The sequence below is a fragment of the Hemitrygon akajei genome, unplaced genomic scaffold (genome assembly GCF_048418815.1).
Source record: "Hemitrygon akajei unplaced genomic scaffold, sHemAka1.3 Scf000088, whole genome shotgun sequence".
Taxonomy (NCBI): domain Eukaryota; kingdom Metazoa; phylum Chordata; class Chondrichthyes; order Myliobatiformes; family Dasyatidae; genus Hemitrygon; species Hemitrygon akajei.
The window spans coordinates 2,775,361-2,794,237 of NW_027331974.1; positions in this window are offsets into that span (position 1 = coordinate 2,775,361).

An 18,877-nucleotide genomic window follows, 5' to 3' on the forward strand; every position below is an offset into this window, starting at 1 on the left:
CACTGTGGGTGGGGACAGTGAGGAGAGAGGGAGATGTCACTGTGGGTGGGGACAGTGAGGAGAGAGGGAGATGTCACTGTGTGTGGGGACAGTGAGGGGAGAGGGAGATCTCACCGTGTGTGGGGACAGTAAGGGGAGAGGGATATCTCACTGTATGTGGGGACAGTGAGGGGAGAGGGAGATCTCACTGTGTGTGGGGACTGAGGGGAGAGGGAGATGTCACTGTGTGTGGGGACAGTGAGGGGGAGCGGGAGATGTCACTGTGAGTGGGGACAGTGAGGGGGAGAGGGAGATCTCACTACATGGATACAGTAAGGTTGAGAGGGTGATGTCACTGCGTGTGGGGACAGTGAGGGGGAGGGGGATCTCACTGCGTGTGGGGACAGTGAGGGGAGAGGGAGATCTCACTGTGTGTGGGGACAGTGAGGGGGAGAGGGTGATGTCACTGTATGTGGGGACAGTGAGGGGAGAGGGAGAACTCACTGTGTGTGGGGACAGTGAGGGGAGAGGGAGATCTCACTGTGTGTGGGGACAGTGAGGGGGAGAGGGTGATGTCACTGTATGTGGGGACAGTGAGGGGAGAGGGAGAACTCACTGTGTGTGGGGACAGTGAGGGAGAGAGGGAGATCTGTATGTAGGGACAGTGAGGAGGAGAGGGAGATCTCACTGTGTGTGGGGACAGTGAGGGAGAGAGGGAGATCTACTCTACCTGGGGACAGTGAGGGGGAGATGCAGATCTCACTGTGTGGGGACAGTGAGGGGAAGAGGGAGATCTCACTGTGTGTGGGGACAGTGAGGGGGAGAGCGAGATCTCACTATCTGGGTCAGTGAGGGGGAGTGGGAGATCTCAATGTGTGTGGGGACAGTGAGGGTGAGAGGGAGCTGTCACTGTGTGTGGGGACAGTGAGGGGGATAGGGAGATCCCACTGTATGTGGGTACAGTAAGGGGGAGAGGGAGATCTCACTGTGAGGGGACAGTGAGGGGAAGAGGGAGCACTCAATGTGTGTGGGGATAGTGTGGGGGAGAGGGAGATGTCACTGTGTGTGGGGACTGAGGAGAGAGGGATATCTCACTGTGTGTGGGGACTGAGGGGAGAGGGAGATGTCACTGTGTGTGGGGACAGTAAGGGGGAGAGGGAGATGTCACTGTGTGTGGGGACAGTGAGGGGGAGAGGGAGATCTCACTGTGTGTGGGGACTGAGGGGAAAGGGAGATGTTACTGTGTGTGGGGACAGTGAGGGGAAGAGAGAGATCTCACTGTTTGTGGGGACAGTGAGGGGGGAGAGGGAGATGTCACTGTATCTGGGGACAGTGAGGAGGAGTGGGAGATCTCACTGTGTGTGGGGACAGTGAGGGGAGTGGGAGATGTCACTGTGTGTGGGGACAGTGAGGGGGAGTTGTATCTCACTCTACGTGGGGACAATGAGGGGAGAGGGAGATCTCACTGTGTGTGGGGACAGTGAGGGGAGAGGGAGATCTCACTGTGTGTGGGGACAGTGAGGGGAGAGAGAGATTTCACTGTGTGTGGGGACAGTGAGGGGGAGAGGGAGATCTCACTGTGTGTGGGGACAGTGAGGGGAGAGGGAGAACTCACTGTGTGTGGGGACAATGACGGAAGAGGGAGATCTCACTGTATGTGGGGACAGTGAGAGCAGAGGGAGATCTCACTCTATGTGGGGACAGTGAGGGGGAGAGGGAGATGTCACTGTGAGTGGGGACAGTGAGGGGCAGTGGGATCTCACTGTGTGTGGAGACAGTGAGGGGGAGAAGGAGATCTCACTGTATGTGGGGACAGTGAGGGGGAGAGGGAGATGTCACTGTGAGTGGGGACAGTGAGGGGGAGGGGGATCTCACTGCGTGTGGGGACAGTGAGGGGAGAGGGAGATCTCACTGTGTGTGGGCCAGTGAGGGGAGAGGGAGAACTCACTGTGTGTGGGGACAGTGAGGGAGGGAGGGAGATCTCACTGTATGTAGGGACAGTGAGGAGGAGAGGGAGATCTCACTGTGTGTGGGGACAGTGAGGGAGAGAGGGAGATCTACTCTACCTGGGGACAGTGAGGGGGAGATGCAGATCTCACTGTGAGGGGACAGTGAGGGGAAGAGGGAGATCTCACTGTGTGTGGGGACAGTGAGGGGGAGAGGGAGATCTCACTGTATCTGGGTCAGTGAGGGGGAGTGGGAGACCTCACTGTGTGTGGGGACAGTGAGGGGAGAGGGAGATCTCACTGTATGTGGGGACAGTGAGTGGGAGAGGGAGATCTCACTCTACATGGAGACAGTGAGGTTGAGAGGGAGATGTCACTGTGTGTGGGGACAGTGAGGGGGCGTGGGATCTCACTGCGTGTGGGGACAATGAGGGGTAGAGGGAGATGTCACTGTATGTGGGGACAATGAGGGGAGAGGGAGATCTCACTGTGTGTGAGGACAGTGAGGGGGAGAGGGAGCTCTCACTGTATGTAGGGACAGTGAGGGGGAGAGGGAGATCTCACTGTGTGGGGACAGTGAGGGGAAGAGGGAGATCTCACTGTGTGTGGGGACAGTGAGGGGGAGAGTGAGATGTCACTGTGTGTGTGGACAGTGAGGGAGAGAGGGAGATCTCACTGTATGTAGGGACAGTGAGGGGGAGAGGAAGATCTCACTGTGTGGGGACAGTGAGGGGGAGATGGAGATCTACTCTACGTGGGGACAGTGAGGGTGAGATGCAGATCTCACTGTCTGGGGACAGTGAGGGGGAGAGTGAGATGTCACTGTGTGTGTGGACAGTGAGGGAGAAAGGGAGATCTCACTGTGTGTGGGGACAGTGAGGGAGAGAGGGAGATCTCACTGTATGTGGGGACAGTGAGGGTGAGAGGGAGATCTCACTGTGTGTGGGGACCGTGAGTGGGAGAGGGAGATCTCACTGTGTGTGGGGACCGTGAGGGGGAGAAGTAGATCTCACTGTGTGTGGGGACAGTGAGGGGGAGAGGGAGTTGTCATTGTCTGTGGGGACAGTAAGGGGGAGAGGGAGATCTCTCTGTGTGTGGGGACAGTGAGGGGGAGAGGGAGATCTCACTGTGTTTGGGGACAGTAAGGGGGAGAGGGAGATGTCACTCTGTGTGGGGACAGTGAGGGAGAGAGGGAGATCTCACTGTGTGTGGGGACTTAGGGGACAGGGAGATCTCACTGTGTGAGGGGAGAGGGAGATGTCACTGTATGTGGGGACAGTGAGGGGGAGAGGGAGGTCTCACTGTATGTGGGGACAGTGAGGGGGAGAGGGAGATCTCACTGCATTTGGGGACAGTGAGGGGGAGAGGGATATCTCACTGTGTGTGGGGACAGTGAGGGGGAGAGGGAGATGTCACTGTGTGTGGGGACAGTGAGGGGGAGAGGGAGGTGTCACTGTGTGTGGGGACAATGAGGGGAAGAGGGAGATCTCACTGTGTGTGGGGACTGAGGAGAGAGGGAGATCTCACTGTGAGTGGGGACTGAGGGGAGAGGGAGATGTCACTGTGTGTGGGGACAAAAAGGGGGAGAGGGAGATCTCACTGTATTTGGGGATAGTGAGGGGGAGTGGGAGATGTCACTGTATGTGGGGACAGTAAGGGGAGTGGGATCTCACTATGTGTGGGGACAGTGAGGGGAGTGGGATCTCACTATTTGTGGGGACAGTGAGTGGAGAGTGAGATCTCACTGTATGTAGGGACAGTGAGGAGGAGAGGGAGATCTCACTGTGTGTGGGGACAGTGAGGGAGAGAGGGAGATCTACTCTACCTGGGGACAGTGAGGGGGAAATGCGGATCTCACTGTGTGGGGACAGTGAGGGGGAGTGGGATCTCACTATGTGTGGGGACAGTGAGGGGAAGAGGGAGATCTCACTGTATTTGGGGACAGTGAGGGGGAGAGGGAGATCTCACTGTATGTGGGGTCAGTGAGGGGGAGAGGGAGATCTCACTCTATGTGGGGATAGTGAGGGGGAGAGGGAGATCTCACTGTGTGTGGGGACAATGAGGGGGAGAGGGAGATGTCACTGTGTGTGGGGACAGTAAGGGGTAGTGGGATCTCACTCTACGTGGGGACAGTGACGGGAGAGGGAGATCTCTGTGTGTGGGGACAATAAGGGGGAGTGGGATCTCACTATGTGTGGGGTCAGTGAGGGGGAGAGGGAGATCTCACTATGTGGGGATAGTGAGGGGGAGAGGGAGATCTCACTGTGTGTGGGGACAATGAGGGGGAGAGGGATCTCACTATTTGTGGGGGCAGTGAGGGGAGAGGGAGATCTCACTGTGTGTGGGGACAGTGAGGGGAGAGGGAGATGTCACTGTGTGTGGGGACAATGACGGAAGAGGGAGATCTCACTGTATGTGGGGACAGTGAGAGCAGAGGGAGATCTCACTCTATGTGGGGACAGTGAGGGGGAGAGGGAGATGTCACTGTGAGTGGGGACAGTGAGGGGCAGTGGGATCTCACTGTGTGTGGAGACAGTGAGGGGGAGAAGGAGATCTCACTGTATGTGGGGACAGTGAGGGGGAGAGGGAGATGTCACTGTGAGTGGGGACAGTGAGGGGGAGGGGGATCTCACTGCGTGTGGGGACAGTGAGGGGAGAGGGAGATCTCACTGTGTGTGGGCCAGTGAGGGGAGAGGGAGAACTCACTGTGTGTGGGGACAGTGAGGGAGGGAGGGAGATCTCACTGTATGTAGGGACAGTGAGGAGGAGAGGGAGATCTCACTGTGTGTGGGGACAGTGAGGGAGAGAGGGAGATCTACTCTACCTGGGGACAGTGAGGGGGAGATGCAGATCTCACTGTGAGGGGACAGTGAGGGGAAGAGGGAGATCTCACTGTGTGTGGGGACAGTGAGGGGGAGAGGGAGATCTCACTGTATCTGGGTCAGTGAGGGGGAGTGGGAGACCTCACTGTGTGTGGGGACAGTGAGGGGAGAGGGAGATCTCACTGTATGTGGGGACAGTGAGTGGGAGAGGGAGATCTCACTCTACATGGAGACAGTGAGGTTGAGAGGGAGATGTCACTGTGTGTGGGGACAGTGAGGGGGCGTGGGATCTCACTGCGTGTGGGGACAATGAGGGGTAGAGGGAGATGTCACTGTATGTGGGGACAATGAGGGGAGAGGGAGATCTCACTGTGTGTGAGGACAGTGAGGGGGAGAGGGAGCTCTCACTGTATGTAGGGACAGTGAGGGGGAGAGGGAGATCTCACTGTGTGGGGACAGTGAGGGGAAGAGGGAGATCTCACTGTGTGTGGGGACAGTGAGGGGGAGAGTGAGATGTCACTGTGTGTGTGGACAGTGAGGGAGAGAGGGAGATCTCACTGTATGTAGGGACAGTGAGGGGGAGAGGAAGATCTCACTGTGTGGGGACAGTGAGGGGGAGATGGAGATCTACTCTACGTGGGGACAGTGAGGGTGAGATGCAGATCTCACTGTCTGGGGACAGTGAGGGGGAGAGTGAGATGTCACTGTGTGTGTGGACAGTGAGGGAGAAAGGGAGATCTCACTGTGTGTGGGGACAGTGAGGGAGAGAGGGAGATCTCACTGTATGTGGGGACAGTGAGGGTGAGAGGGAGATCTCACTGTGTGTGGGGACCGTGAGTGGGAGAGGGAGATCTCACTGTGTGTGGGGACCGTGAGGGGGAGAAGTAGATCTCACTGTGTGTGGGGACAGTGAGGGGGAGAGGGAGTTGTCATTGTCTGTGGGGACAGTAAGGGGGAGAGGGAGATCTCTCTGTGTGTGGGGACAGTGAGGGGGAGAGGGAGATCTCACTGTGTTTGGGGACAGTAAGGGGGAGAGGGAGATGTCACTCTGTGTGGGGACAGTGAGGGAGAGAGGGAGATCTCACTGTGTGTGGGGACTTAGGGGACAGGGAGATCTCACTGTGTGAGGGGAGAGGGAGATGTCACTGTATGTGGGGACAGTGAGGGGGAGAGGGAGGTCTCACTGTATGTGGGGACAGTGAGGGGGAGAGGGAGATCTCACTGCATTTGGGGACAGTGAGGGGGAGAGGGATATCTCACTGTGTGTGGGGACAGTGAGGGGGAGAGGGAGATGTCACTGTGTGTGGGGACAGTGAGGGGGAGAGGGAGGTGTCACTGTGTGTGGGGACAATGAGGGGAAGAGGGAGATCTCACTGTGTGTGGGGACTGAGGAGAGAGGGAGATCTCACTGTGAGTGGGGACTGAGGGGAGAGGGAGATGTCACTGTGTGTGGGGACAAAAAGGGGGAGAGGGAGATCTCACTGTATTTGGGGATAGTGAGGGGGAGTGGGAGATGTCACTGTATGTGGGGACAGTAAGGGGAGTGGGATCTCACTATGTGTGGGGACAGTGAGGGGAGTGGGATCTCACTATTTGTGGGGACAGTGAGTGGAGAGTGAGATCTCACTGTATGTAGGGACAGTGAGGAGGAGAGGGAGATCTCACTGTGTGTGGGGACAGTGAGGGAGAGAGGGAGATCTACTCTACCTGGGGACAGTGAGGGGGAAATGCGGATCTCACTGTGTGGGGACAGTGAGGGGGAGTGGGATCTCACTATGTGTGGGGACAGTGAGGGGAAGAGGGAGATCTCACTGTATTTGGGGACAGTGAGGGGGAGAGGGAGATCTCACTGTATGTGGGGTCAGTGAGGGGGAGAGGGAGATCTCACTCTATGTGGGGATAGTGAGGGGGAGAGGGAGATCTCACTGTGTGTGGGGACAATGAGGGGGAGAGGGAGATGTCACTGTGTGTGGGGACAGTAAGGGGTAGTGGGATCTCACTCTACGTGGGGACAGTGACGGGAGAGGGAGATCTCTGTGTGTGGGGACAATAAGGGGGAGTGGGATCTCACTATGTGTGGGGTCAGTGAGGGGGAGAGGGAGATCTCACTATGTGGGGATAGTGAGGGGGAGAGGGAGATCTCACTGTGTGTGGGGACAATGAGGGGGAGAGGGATCTCACTATTTGTGGGGGCAGTGAGGGGAATGGGATCTCACTATTTGTGGGGACAGTGAGGGGAGTGGGATCTCACTATGTGTGGGGACAGTGAGGGGAGTGGGATCTCACTATTTGTGGGGACAGTGAGGGGAAGAGGGAGATGTCACTGTATGTGGGGACAATGAGGGGGAGAGGGAGATGTCACTGTGTGTGGGGACAGTAAGGGGTAGTGGGATCTCACTCTACGTGGGGACAGTGACGGGAGAGGGAGATCTCTGTGTGTGGGGACAATAAGGGGGAGTGGGATCTCACTATGTGTGGGGACAGTGAGGGTGAGAGGGAGATCTCTCTCTATGTGTGGACAGTGAGGGGGAGAGGGAGATCTACTCTATGTGGGGATAGTGAGGTGGATAGGGAGATCTCACTGTCTGTGGGGACAGTGAGGGGGAGAGGGAGATCTCACTGTGTGTGGGGACAGTGAGGGGAGAGGGAGATGTCACAATGTGTGGGGACAGTGAGGGGGAGAGGGAGATCTACTCTATGTGGGGATAGTGAGGGGAGAGGGAGATGGCACTGTGTGTGGGGACAGTGAGGGGGAGTGGGATCTCACTATGTGTGGGGTCAGTAAGGTGTAGTGGGAGATGTCACTGTATGTGGGGACAGTAATGGGGAGTGGGATCTCACTATGTGTGGGGACAGTGAGGGGAGTGGGATCTCACTATTTGTGGGGACAGTGAGTGGAGAGTGAGATCTCACTCTATGTGGAGACAGTGAGGGGGAGAGGGAGATCTCACTCTACATGGAGACAGTGAGGTTGAGAGGGAGATGTCACTGTGTGTGGGGACAGCCAGGGGAGAGTGAGATCTCACTGTGTGTGGGGACAGTGAGGGGAGAGGGAGATGTCACTGTGTGTGGGGACAGTGAGGGGAGAGTGAGATCTCACTGTATGTGGGGACCATAAGGGGGAGAGGGAGATGTCACTGTGTGTGGGGACAGTGAGGGGGAGTGGGATCTCACTATGTGTGGGGACAGTGATGGGGAGAGCGAGATGTCACAATGTGTGGGGACAGTAATGGGGAGTGGGATCTCACTATTTGTGGGGACAGTGAGTGGAGAGTGAGATATCACTCTATGTGGGGACAGTGAGGGGGAGAGGGAGATCTCACTCTACATGGAGACAGTGAGGTTGAGAGGGAGATGTCACTGTGTGTGGGGGCAGTGAGGGGAGAGGGAGATCTCAATGTATGTGGGGACCATAAGGGGGAGAGGGAGATGTCACTGTGTGTGGGGACAGTGAGGGGGAGTGGGATCTCACTATGTGTGGGGACAGTGAGGGGGAGAGCGAGATGTCACAATGTGTGGGGACAGTAATGGGGAGTGGGATCTCACTATTTGTGGGGACAGTGAGTGGAGAGTGAGATCTCACTCTATGTGGGGACAGTGAGGGGGAGAGGGAGATCTCACTCTACATGGAGACCGTGAGGTTGAGAGGGAGATGTCACTGTATGTGGGGACAGTAAGGGGGAGAGCGAGATGTCACTCTATGTGGGGACAGTAAGGGGGAGAGGGAGATGTCACTGTATGTGGGGCCAGTAAGGGGGAGAGGGATCTCAGTATGTGTGGGGGCAGTGAGGGGAGTGGTATCTCACTATTTGTGGGGACAGTGAGTGGAGAGTGAGATCTCACTCTATGTGGGGACAGTGAGGGGGAGAGGGAGATCTCACTCTACATGGAGACAGTGAGGTTGAGAGGGAAATGTCACTGTGTGTGGGGACAGTGAGGGGGAGAGGGAGATCTCACTGCGTGTGGGGACAGTGAGGGGGAGAGGGAGCTGTCACTGTATGTGGGGACAGTGAGGGGAGAGGGAGATCTCACTGTGTGTGGGGACAGTGAGGGAGAGAGGGAGATCTCACTGTATGTAGGGACAGTGAGGGGAGAGGGAGATCTCACTGTGTGTGGGGACAGTGAGGGGAGAGGGAGATGTCACTCTATGTGGGGAGAGGGAGATCTCACTCTATGTGGGGACAGTGAGGGGGAGAGGGAGATGTCACTGTGTGTGGCGACAATGAGGGGGAGAGGGAGATGTCACTGTGTGTGGGAACAGTGAGGGGGAGAGGGAGATCTCACTCTACATGGAGACAGTGAGGTTGAGATTGAGATGACACTGTGTGTGGGGACAGTGAGGGGTAGTGGGATCTCAATTCGTGTGGGGACAGTGAGAAAGAGGGAGATGTAACTGTATGTGGGGACAGTGAGGGGAGAGGGAAATCTCACTGTGTGTGAGGACAGTGAGGGTGAGATGCAGATCTCACGGTGTGGGGACAGTGAGGGGAAGAGGGAGATCTCAATGTGTGTGGGGACAGTGAGGGGAGAGGGAGATGTCACTGTATCTGGGCACAGTGAGGGGAGACGGAGATCTCACTGTGTGTGGGGACAGTCAGTGGGAGAGGGAGATGTCACAGTGTGTGTGGACAGTGAGGGAGAGAGGAAGATCTCACTGTGTGTGGGGACAGTGAGGGGAGAGGGAGATCACACTGTGTATGGGGACAGTGAGGGGAGAGGGAGATGCCACTGTGTGTTGGGACAGTGAGGGGAGAGGGAGATCTCACTGTGTGAGGGGAGAGGGAGATGTCACTGTATGTGGGGACAGTGAGGGGGAGAGGGAGGTCTCACTGTATGTGGGGACAGTGAGGGGGAGAGGGAGATCTCACTGCATTTGGGGACAGTGAGGGGGAGAGGGATATCTCACTGTGTGTGGGGACAGTGAGGGGGAGAGGGAGATGTCACTGTGTGTGGGGACAGTGAGGGGGAGAGGGAGGTGTCACTGTGTGTGGGGACAATGAGGGGAAGAGGGAGATCTCACTGTGTGTGGGGACTGAGGAGAGAGGGAGATCTCACTGTGAGTGGGGACTGAGGGGAGAGGGAGATGTCACTGTGTGTGGGGACAAAAAGGGGGAGAGGGAGATCTCACTGTATTTGGGGATAGTGAGGGGGAGTGGGAGATGTCACTGTATGTGGGGACAGTAAGGGGAGTGGGATCTCACTATGTGTGGGGACAGTGAGGGGAGTGGGATCTCACTATTTGTGGGGACAGTGAGTGGAGAGTGAGATCTCACTGTATGTAGGGACAGTGAGGAGGAGAGGGAGATCTCACTGTGTGTGGGGACAGTGAGGGAGAGAGGGAGATCTACTCTACCTGGGGACAGTGAGGGGGAAATGCGGATCTCACTGTGTGGGGACAGTGAGGGGGAGTGGGATCTCACTATGTGTGGGGACAGTGAGGGGAAGAGGGAGATCTCACTGTATTTGGGGACAGTGAGGGGGAGAGGGAGATCTCACTGTATGTGGGGTCAGTGAGGGGGAGAGGGAGATCTCACTCTATGTGGGGATAGTGAGGGGGAGAGGGAGATCTCACTGTGTGTGGGGACAATGAGGGGGAGAGGGAGATGTCACTGTGTGTGGGGACAGTAAGGGGTAGTGGGATCTCACTCTACGTGGGGACAGTGACGGGAGAGGGAGATCTCTGTGTGTGGGGACAATAAGGGGGAGTGGGATCTCACTATGTGTGGGGTCAGTGAGGGGGAGAGGGAGATCTCACTATGTGGGGATAGTGAGGGGGAGAGGGAGATCTCACTGTGTGTGGGGACAATGAGGGGGAGAGGGATCTCACTATTTGTGGGGGCAGTGAGGGGAATGGGATCTCACTATTTGTGGGGACAGTGAGGGGAGTGGGATCTCACTATGTGTGGGGACAGTGAGGGGAGTGGGATCTCACTATTTGTGGGGACAGTGAGGGGAAGAGGGAGATGTCACTGTATGTGGGGACAATGAGGGGGAGAGGGAGATGTCACTGTGTGTGGGGACAGTAAGGGGTAGTGGGATCTCACTCTACGTGGGGACAGTGACGGGAGAGGGAGATCTCTGTGTGTGGGGACAATAAGGGGGAGTGGGATCTCACTATGTGTGGGGACAGTGAGGGTGAGAGGGAGATCTCTCTCTATGTGTGGACAGTGAGGGGGAGAGGGAGATCTACTCTATGTGGGGATAGTGAGGTGGATAGGGAGATCTCACTGTCTGTGGGGACAGTGAGGGGGAGAGGGAGATCTCACTGTGTGTGGGGACAGTGAGGGGAGAGGGAGATGTCACAATGTGTGGGGACAGTGAGGGGGAGAGGGAGATCTACTCTATGTGGGGATAGTGAGGGGAGAGGGAGATGGCACTGTGTGTGGGGACAGTGAGGGGGAGTGGGATCTCACTATGTGTGGGGTCAGTAAGGTGTAGTGGGAGATGTCACTGTATGTGGGGACAGTAATGGGGAGTGGGATCTCACTATGTGTGGGGACAGTGAGGGGAGTGGGATCTCACTATTTGTGGGGACAGTGAGTGGAGAGTGAGATCTCACTCTATGTGGAGACAGTGAGGGGGAGAGGGAGATCTCACTCTACATGGAGACAGTGAGGTTGAGAGGGAGATGTCACTGTGTGTGGGGACAGCCAGGGGAGAGTGAGATCTCACTGTGTGTGGGGACAGTGAGGGGAGAGGGAGATGTCACTGTGTGTGGGGACAGTGAGGGGAGAGTGAGATCTCACTGTATGTGGGGACCATAAGGGGGAGAGGGAGATGTCACTGTGTGTGGGGACAGTGAGGGGGAGTGGGATCTCACTATGTGTGGGGACAGTGATGGGGAGAGCGAGATGTCACAATGTGTGGGGACAGTAATGGGGAGTGGGATCTCACTATTTGTGGGGACAGTGAGTGGAGAGTGAGATATCACTCTATGTGGGGACAGTGAGGGGGAGAGGGAGATCTCACTCTACATGGAGACAGTGAGGTTGAGAGGGAGATGTCACTGTGTGTGGGGGCAGTGAGGGGAGAGGGAGATCTCAATGTATGTGGGGACCATAAGGGGGAGAGGGAGATGTCACTGTGTGTGGGGACAGTGAGGGGGAGTGGGATCTCACTATGTGTGGGGACAGTGAGGGGGAGAGCGAGATGTCACAATGTGTGGGGACAGTAATGGGGAGTGGGATCTCACTATTTGTGGGGACAGTGAGTGGAGAGTGAGATCTCACTCTATGTGGGGACAGTGAGGGGGAGAGGGAGATCTCACTCTACATGGAGACCGTGAGGTTGAGAGGGAGATGTCACTGTATGTGGGGACAGTAAGGGGGAGAGCGAGATGTCACTCTATGTGGGGACAGTAAGGGGGAGAGGGAGATGTCACTGTATGTGGGGCCAGTAAGGGGGAGAGGGATCTCAGTATGTGTGGGGGCAGTGAGGGGAGTGGTATCTCACTATTTGTGGGGACAGTGAGTGGAGAGTGAGATCTCACTCTATGTGGGGACAGTGAGGGGGAGAGGGAGATCTCACTCTACATGGAGACAGTGAGGTTGAGAGGGAAATGTCACTGTGTGTGGGGACAGTGAGGGGGAGAGGGAGATCTCACTGCGTGTGGGGACAGTGAGGGGGAGAGGGAGCTGTCACTGTATGTGGGGACAGTGAGGGGAGAGGGAGATCTCACTGTGTGTGGGGACAGTGAGGGAGAGAGGGAGATCTCACTGTATGTAGGGACAGTGAGGGGAGAGGGAGATCTCACTGTGTGTGGGGACAGTGAGGGGAGAGGGAGATGTCACTCTATGTGGGGAGAGGGAGATCTCACTCTATGTGGGGACAGTGAGGGGGAGAGGGAGATGTCACTGTGTGTGGCGACAATGAGGGGGAGAGGGAGATGTCACTGTGTGTGGGAACAGTGAGGGGGAGAGGGAGATCTCACTCTACATGGAGACAGTGAGGTTGAGATTGAGATGACACTGTGTGTGGGGACAGTGAGGGGTAGTGGGATCTCAATTCGTGTGGGGACAGTGAGAAAGAGGGAGATGTAACTGTATGTGGGGACAGTGAGGGGAGAGGGAAATCTCACTGTGTGTGAGGACAGTGAGGGTGAGATGCAGATCTCACGGTGTGGGGACAGTGAGGGGAAGAGGGAGATCTCAATGTGTGTGGGGACAGTGAGGGGAGAGGGAGATGTCACTGTATCTGGGCACAGTGAGGGGAGACGGAGATCTCACTGTGTGTGGGGACAGTCAGTGGGAGAGGGAGATGTCACAGTGTGTGTGGACAGTGAGGGAGAGAGGAAGATCTCACTGTGTGTGGGGACAGTGAGGGGAGAGGGAGATCACACTGTGTATGGGGACAGTGAGGGGAGAGGGAGATGCCACTGTGTGTTGGGACAGTGAGGGGAGAGGGAGATCTCACTGTCTGTGGGGACAGTAAGGGGGAGAGGGAGATCTCACTGTGTGGGGACAGTGAGGGGGAGAGGGAGATCTCACTGTATGTGGGGACAGTGAGGGGAGAGGGAGATGTCACTGTCTGTGGGGACAGTAAGGGGGAGAGGGAGATGTCACTGTGTGTGGGGACAGTGAGGGGGGGAGAGGGAGATGTCACTGTATCTGGGGAAAGTGAGGGGGAGTTGGATCTCACTCTACTTGGGGACAATGAGGGGAGAGGGAAATCTCACTGTGTGTGGGGACAGTGAGGGGAGAGGGAGATCTCACTGTGTGTGGGGACAGTGAGTGGAGAGGGAGATTTCACTGTGTGTGGGGACAGTGAGGGGAGAGGGAGATCTCACTGTATGTGGGGTCCGTGAGGGCTGAGGGAGATCTCACTGTATTTGGGGACAGTGAGGGGGAGAGGGAGATCTCACTCTATGTGGGGAGAGGGTGATCTCACTCTATGTGGGGACAGTGAGGGGGAGAGGGAGATGTCACTGTGTGTGGGGACAATGAGGGGGAGAGGGAGATGTCACTGTGTGTGGGGACAGTAAGGGGTAGTGGGATCTCACTCTACGTGGGGACAGTGACGGGAGAGGGAGATCTCTGTGTGTGGGGACAATGAGGGGGAGTGGGATCTCACTATGTGTGGGGTCAGTGAGGGGGAGAGGGAGATGTCACTGTATATGGGGAAAGTGAGGGGGAGTTGGATCTCAATCTACTTGGGGACAATGAGGGGAGAGGGAAATCTCACTGTGTGTGGGGACAGTGAGGGGAGAGTGAGATGTCACAATGTGTGGGGACATTGAGCGGGAGTGGGATCTCACTATGTGGGGACAATAAGGGGGAGTGGGATCTCACTGTGTGTGGGGACAATAAGGGGGAGTGGGATCTCACTGTGTGTGGGGACAGTGAGGGGGAGAGGGAGATCTCACTGCGTGTGGGGACAGTGAGGGGGAGAGGGAGATGTCACTGTGTGTGGGGACAGTGAGGGAGAGAGGGAGATCTCACTGTATGTAGGGACAGTGAGGGGGAGAGGGAGATCTCACTGTGTGTGGGGACAGTGAGGGGAGAGGGAGATGTCACTCTATGTGGGGAGAGGGAGATCTCACTCTATGTGGGGACAGTGAGGGGGAGAGGGAGATGTCACTGTGTGTGGCGACAATGAGGGGGAGAGGGAGATGTCACTGTGTGTGGGAACAGTGAGGGGGAGAGGGAGATCTCACTCTACATGGGGACAGTGAGGTTGAGATTGAGATGACACTGTGTGTGGGGACAGTGAGGGGTAGTGGGATCTCAATTCGTGTGGGGACAGTGAGAAAGAGGGAGATGTAACTGTATGTGGGGACAGTGAGGGGAGAGGGAAATCTCACTGTGTGTGAGGACAGTGAGGGTGAGAGGGAGATCTCACTGTATGTAGGGACAGTGAGGGGGAGAGGGAGATCTCACTGTGTGTGGGGACAGTGAGGGGGAGAGGGAGATCTACTCTACGTGGGGACAGTGAGGGTGAGATGCAGATCTCACGGTGTGGGGACAGTGAGGGGAAGAGGGAGATCTCAATGTGTGTGGGGACAGTGAGGGGAGAGGGAGATGTCACTGTATCTGGTCACAGTGAGGGGAGACGGAGATCTCACTGTGTGTGGGGACAGTGAGTGGGAGAGGGAGATGTCACTGTGTGTGTGGACAGTGAGGGAGAGAGGAAGATCTCACTGTGTGTGGGGACAGTGAGGGAGAGGGAGATCACACTGTGTATGGGGACAGTGAGGGGAGAGGGAGATGCCACTGTGTGTTGGGACAGTGAGGGGAGAGGGAGATCTCACTGTCTGTGGGGACAGTAAGGGGGAGAGGGAGATCTCACTGTGTGGGGACAGTGAGGGGGAGAGGGAGATCTCACTGTATGTGGGGACAGTGAGGGGAGAGGGAGATGTCACTGCCTGTGGGGACAGTAAGGGGGAGAGGGAGATGTCACTGTGTGTGGGGACAGTGAGGGGGGAGAGGGAGATGTCACTGTATCTGGGGAAAGTGAGGGGGAGTTGGATCTCACTCTACTTGGGGACAATGAGGGGAGAGGGAAATCTCACTGTGTGTGGGGACAGTGAGGGGAGAGGGAGATCTCACTGTGTGTGGGGACAGTGAGTGGAGAGGGAGATTTCACTGTGTGTGGGGACAGTGAGGGGAGAGGGAGATCTCACTGTATGTGGGGTCCGTGAGGGCTGAGGGAGATCTCACTGTATTTGGGGACAGTGAGGGGGAGAGGGAGATCTCACTGTGTGTGGCGACAATGAGGGGGAGAGGGAGATGTCACTGTGTGTGGGAACAGTGAGGGGGAGAGGGAGATCTCACTCTACATGGAGACAGTGAGGTTGAGATTGAGATGACACTGTGTGTGGGGACAGTGAGGGGTAGTGGGATCTCAATTCGTGTGGGGACAGTGAGAAAGAGGGAGATGTAACTGTATGTGGGGACAGTGAGGGGAGAGGGAAATCTCACTGTGTGTGAGGACAGTGAGGGTGAGAGGGAGATCTCACTGTATGTAGGGACAGTGAGGGGGAGAGGGAGATCTCACTGTGTGTGGGGACAGTGAGGGGGAGAGGGAGATATACTCTACGTGGGGACAGTGAGGGTGAGATGCAGATCTCACGGTGTGGGGACAGTGAGGGGAAGAGGGAGATCTCAATGTGTGTGGGGACAGTGAGGGGAGAGGGAGATGTCACTGTATCTGGGCACAGTGAGGGGAGACGGAGATCTCACTGTGTGGGGACAGTGAGTGGGAGAGGGAGATGTCACTGTGTGTGTGGACAGTGAGGGAGAGAGGAAGATCTCACTGTGTGTGGGGACAGTGAGGGGAGAGGGAGATCACACTGTGTATGGGGACAGTGAGGGGAGAGGGAGATGCCACTGTGTGTTGGGACAGTGAGGGGAGAGGGAGATCTCACTGTCTGTGGGGACAGTAAGGGGGAGAGGGAGATCTCACTGTGTGGGGACAGTGAGGGGTAGAGGGAGATCTCACTGTATGTGGGGACAGTGAGGGGAGAGGGAGATGTCACTGTCTGTGGGGACAGTAAGGGGGAGAGGGAGATGTCACTGTGTGTGGGGACAGTGAGGGGGGAGAGGGAGATGTCACTGTATCTGGGGAAAGTGAGGGGGAGTTGGATCTCACTCTACTTGGGGACAATGAGGGGAGAGGGAAATCTCACTGTGTTTGGGGACAGTGAGGGGAGAGGGAGATCTCACTGTGTGTGGGGACAGTGAGTGGAGAGGGAGATTTCACTGTGTGTGGGGACAGTGAGGGGAGAGGGAGATCTCACTGTATGTGGGGTCCGTGAGGGCTGAGGGAGATCTCACTGTATTTGGGGACAGTGAGGGGGAGAGGGAGATCTCACTGTGTGTGGCGACAATGAGGGGGAGAGGGAGATGTCACTGTGTGTGGGAACAGTGAGGGGGAGAGGGAGATCTCACTCTACATGGAGACAGTGAGGTTGAGATTGAGATGACACTGTGTGTGTGGACAGTGAGGGGTAGTGGGATCTCAATTCGTGTGGGGACAGTGAGAAAGAGGGAGATGTAACTGTATGTGGGGACAGTGAGGGGAGAGGGAAATCTCACTGTGTGTGAGGACAGTGAGGGTGAGAGGGAGATCTCACTGTATGTAGGGACAGTGAGGGGGAGAGGGAGATCTCACTGTGTGTGGGGACAGTGAGGGGGAGAGGGAGATATACTCTACGTGGGGACAGTGAGGGTGAGATGCAGATCTCACGGTGTGGGGACAGTGAGGGGAAGAGGGAGATCTCAATGTGTGTGGGGACAGTGAGGGGAGAGGGAGATGTCACTGTATCTGGGCACAGTGAGGGGAGACGGAGATCTCACTGTGTGTGGGGACAGTGAGTGGGAGAGGGAGATGTCACTGTGTGTGTGGACAGTGAGGGAGAGAGGAAGATCTCACTGTGTGTGGGGACAGTGAGGGGAGAGGGAGATCACACTGTGTATGGGGACAGTGAGGGGAGAGGGAGATGCCACTGTGTGTTGGGACAGTGAGGGGAGAGGGAGATCTCACTGTCTGTGGGGACAGTAAGGGGGAGAGGGAGATCTCACTGTGTGGGGACAGTGAGGGGTAGAGGGAGATATCACTGTATGTGGGGACAGTGAGGGGAGAGGGAGATGTCACTGTCTGTGGGGACAGTAAGGGGGAGAGGGAGATGTCACTGTGTGTGGGGACAGTGAGGGGGGAGAGGGAGATGTCACTGTATCTGGGGAAAGTGAGGGGGAGTTGGATCTCACTCTACTTGGGGACAATGAGGGGAGAGGGAAATCTCACTGTGTTTGGGGACAGTGAGGGGAGAGGGAGATCTCACTGTGTGTGGGGACAGTGAGTGGAGAGGGAGATTTCACTGTGTGTGGGGACAGTGAGGGGAGAGGGAGATCTCACTGTATGTGGGGTCCGTGAGGGCTGAGGGAGATCTCACTGTATTTGGGGACAGTGAGGGGGAGAGGGAGATCTCACTCTATGTGGGGTGAGGGTGATCTCACTCTATGTGGGGACAGTGAGGGGGAGAGGGAGATGTCACTGTGTGTGGGGACAATGAGGGGGAGAGGGAGATGTCACTGTGTGTGGGGACAGTAAGGGGTAGTGGGATCTCACTCTACGTGGGGACTGTGACGGGAGAGGGAGATCTCTGTGTGTGGGGACAATGAGGGGGAGTGGGATCTCACTATGTGTGGAGTCAGTGAGGGGGAGAGGGAGATGTCACTGTATATGGGGAAAGTGAGGGGGAGTTGGATCTCAATCTACTTGGAGACAATGAGGGGAGAGGGAAATCTCACTGTGTGTGTGGACAGTGAGGGAGAGAGGAAGATCTCACTGTGTGTGGGGACAGTGAGGGGAGAGGGAGATCACACTGTGTATGGGGACAGTGAGGGGAGAGGGAGATGCCACTGTGTGTTGGGACAGTGAGGGGAGAGGGAGATCTCACTGTCTGTGGGGACAGTAAGGGGGAGAGGGAGATCTCACTGTGTGGGGACAGTGAGGGGGAGAGGGAGATCTCACTGTATGTGGGGACAGTGAGGGGAGAGGGAGATGTCACTGTCTGTGGGGACAGTAAGGGGGAGAGGGAGATGTCACTGTGTGTGGGGACAGTGAGGGGGGAGAGGGAGATGTCACTGTATCTGGGCAAAGTGAGGGGGAGTTGGATCTCACTCTACTTGGGGACAATGAGGGGAGAGGGAAATCTCACTGTGTGTGGGGACAGTGAGGGGAGAGGGAGATCTCACTGTGTGTGGGGACAGTGAGTGGAGAGGGAGATTTCACTGTGTGTGGGGACAGTGAGGGGAGAGGGAGATCTCACTGTATGTGGGGTCCGTGAGGGCTGAGGGAGATCTCACTGTATTTGGGGACAGTGAGGGGGAGATGGAGATCTCACTCTATGTGGGGAGAGGGTGATCTCACTCTATGTGGGGACAGTGAGGGGGAGAGGGAGATGTCACTGTGTGTGGGGACAATGAGGGGGAGAGGGAGATGTCACTGTGTGTGGGGACAGTAAGGGGTAGTGGGATCTCACTCTACGTGGGGACAGTGACGGGAGAGGGAGATCTCTGTGTGTGGGGACAATGAGGGGGAGTGGGATCTCACTATGTGTGGGGTCAGTGAGGGGGAGAGGGAGATGTCACTGTATATGGGGAAAGTGAGGGGGAGTTGGATCTCAATCTA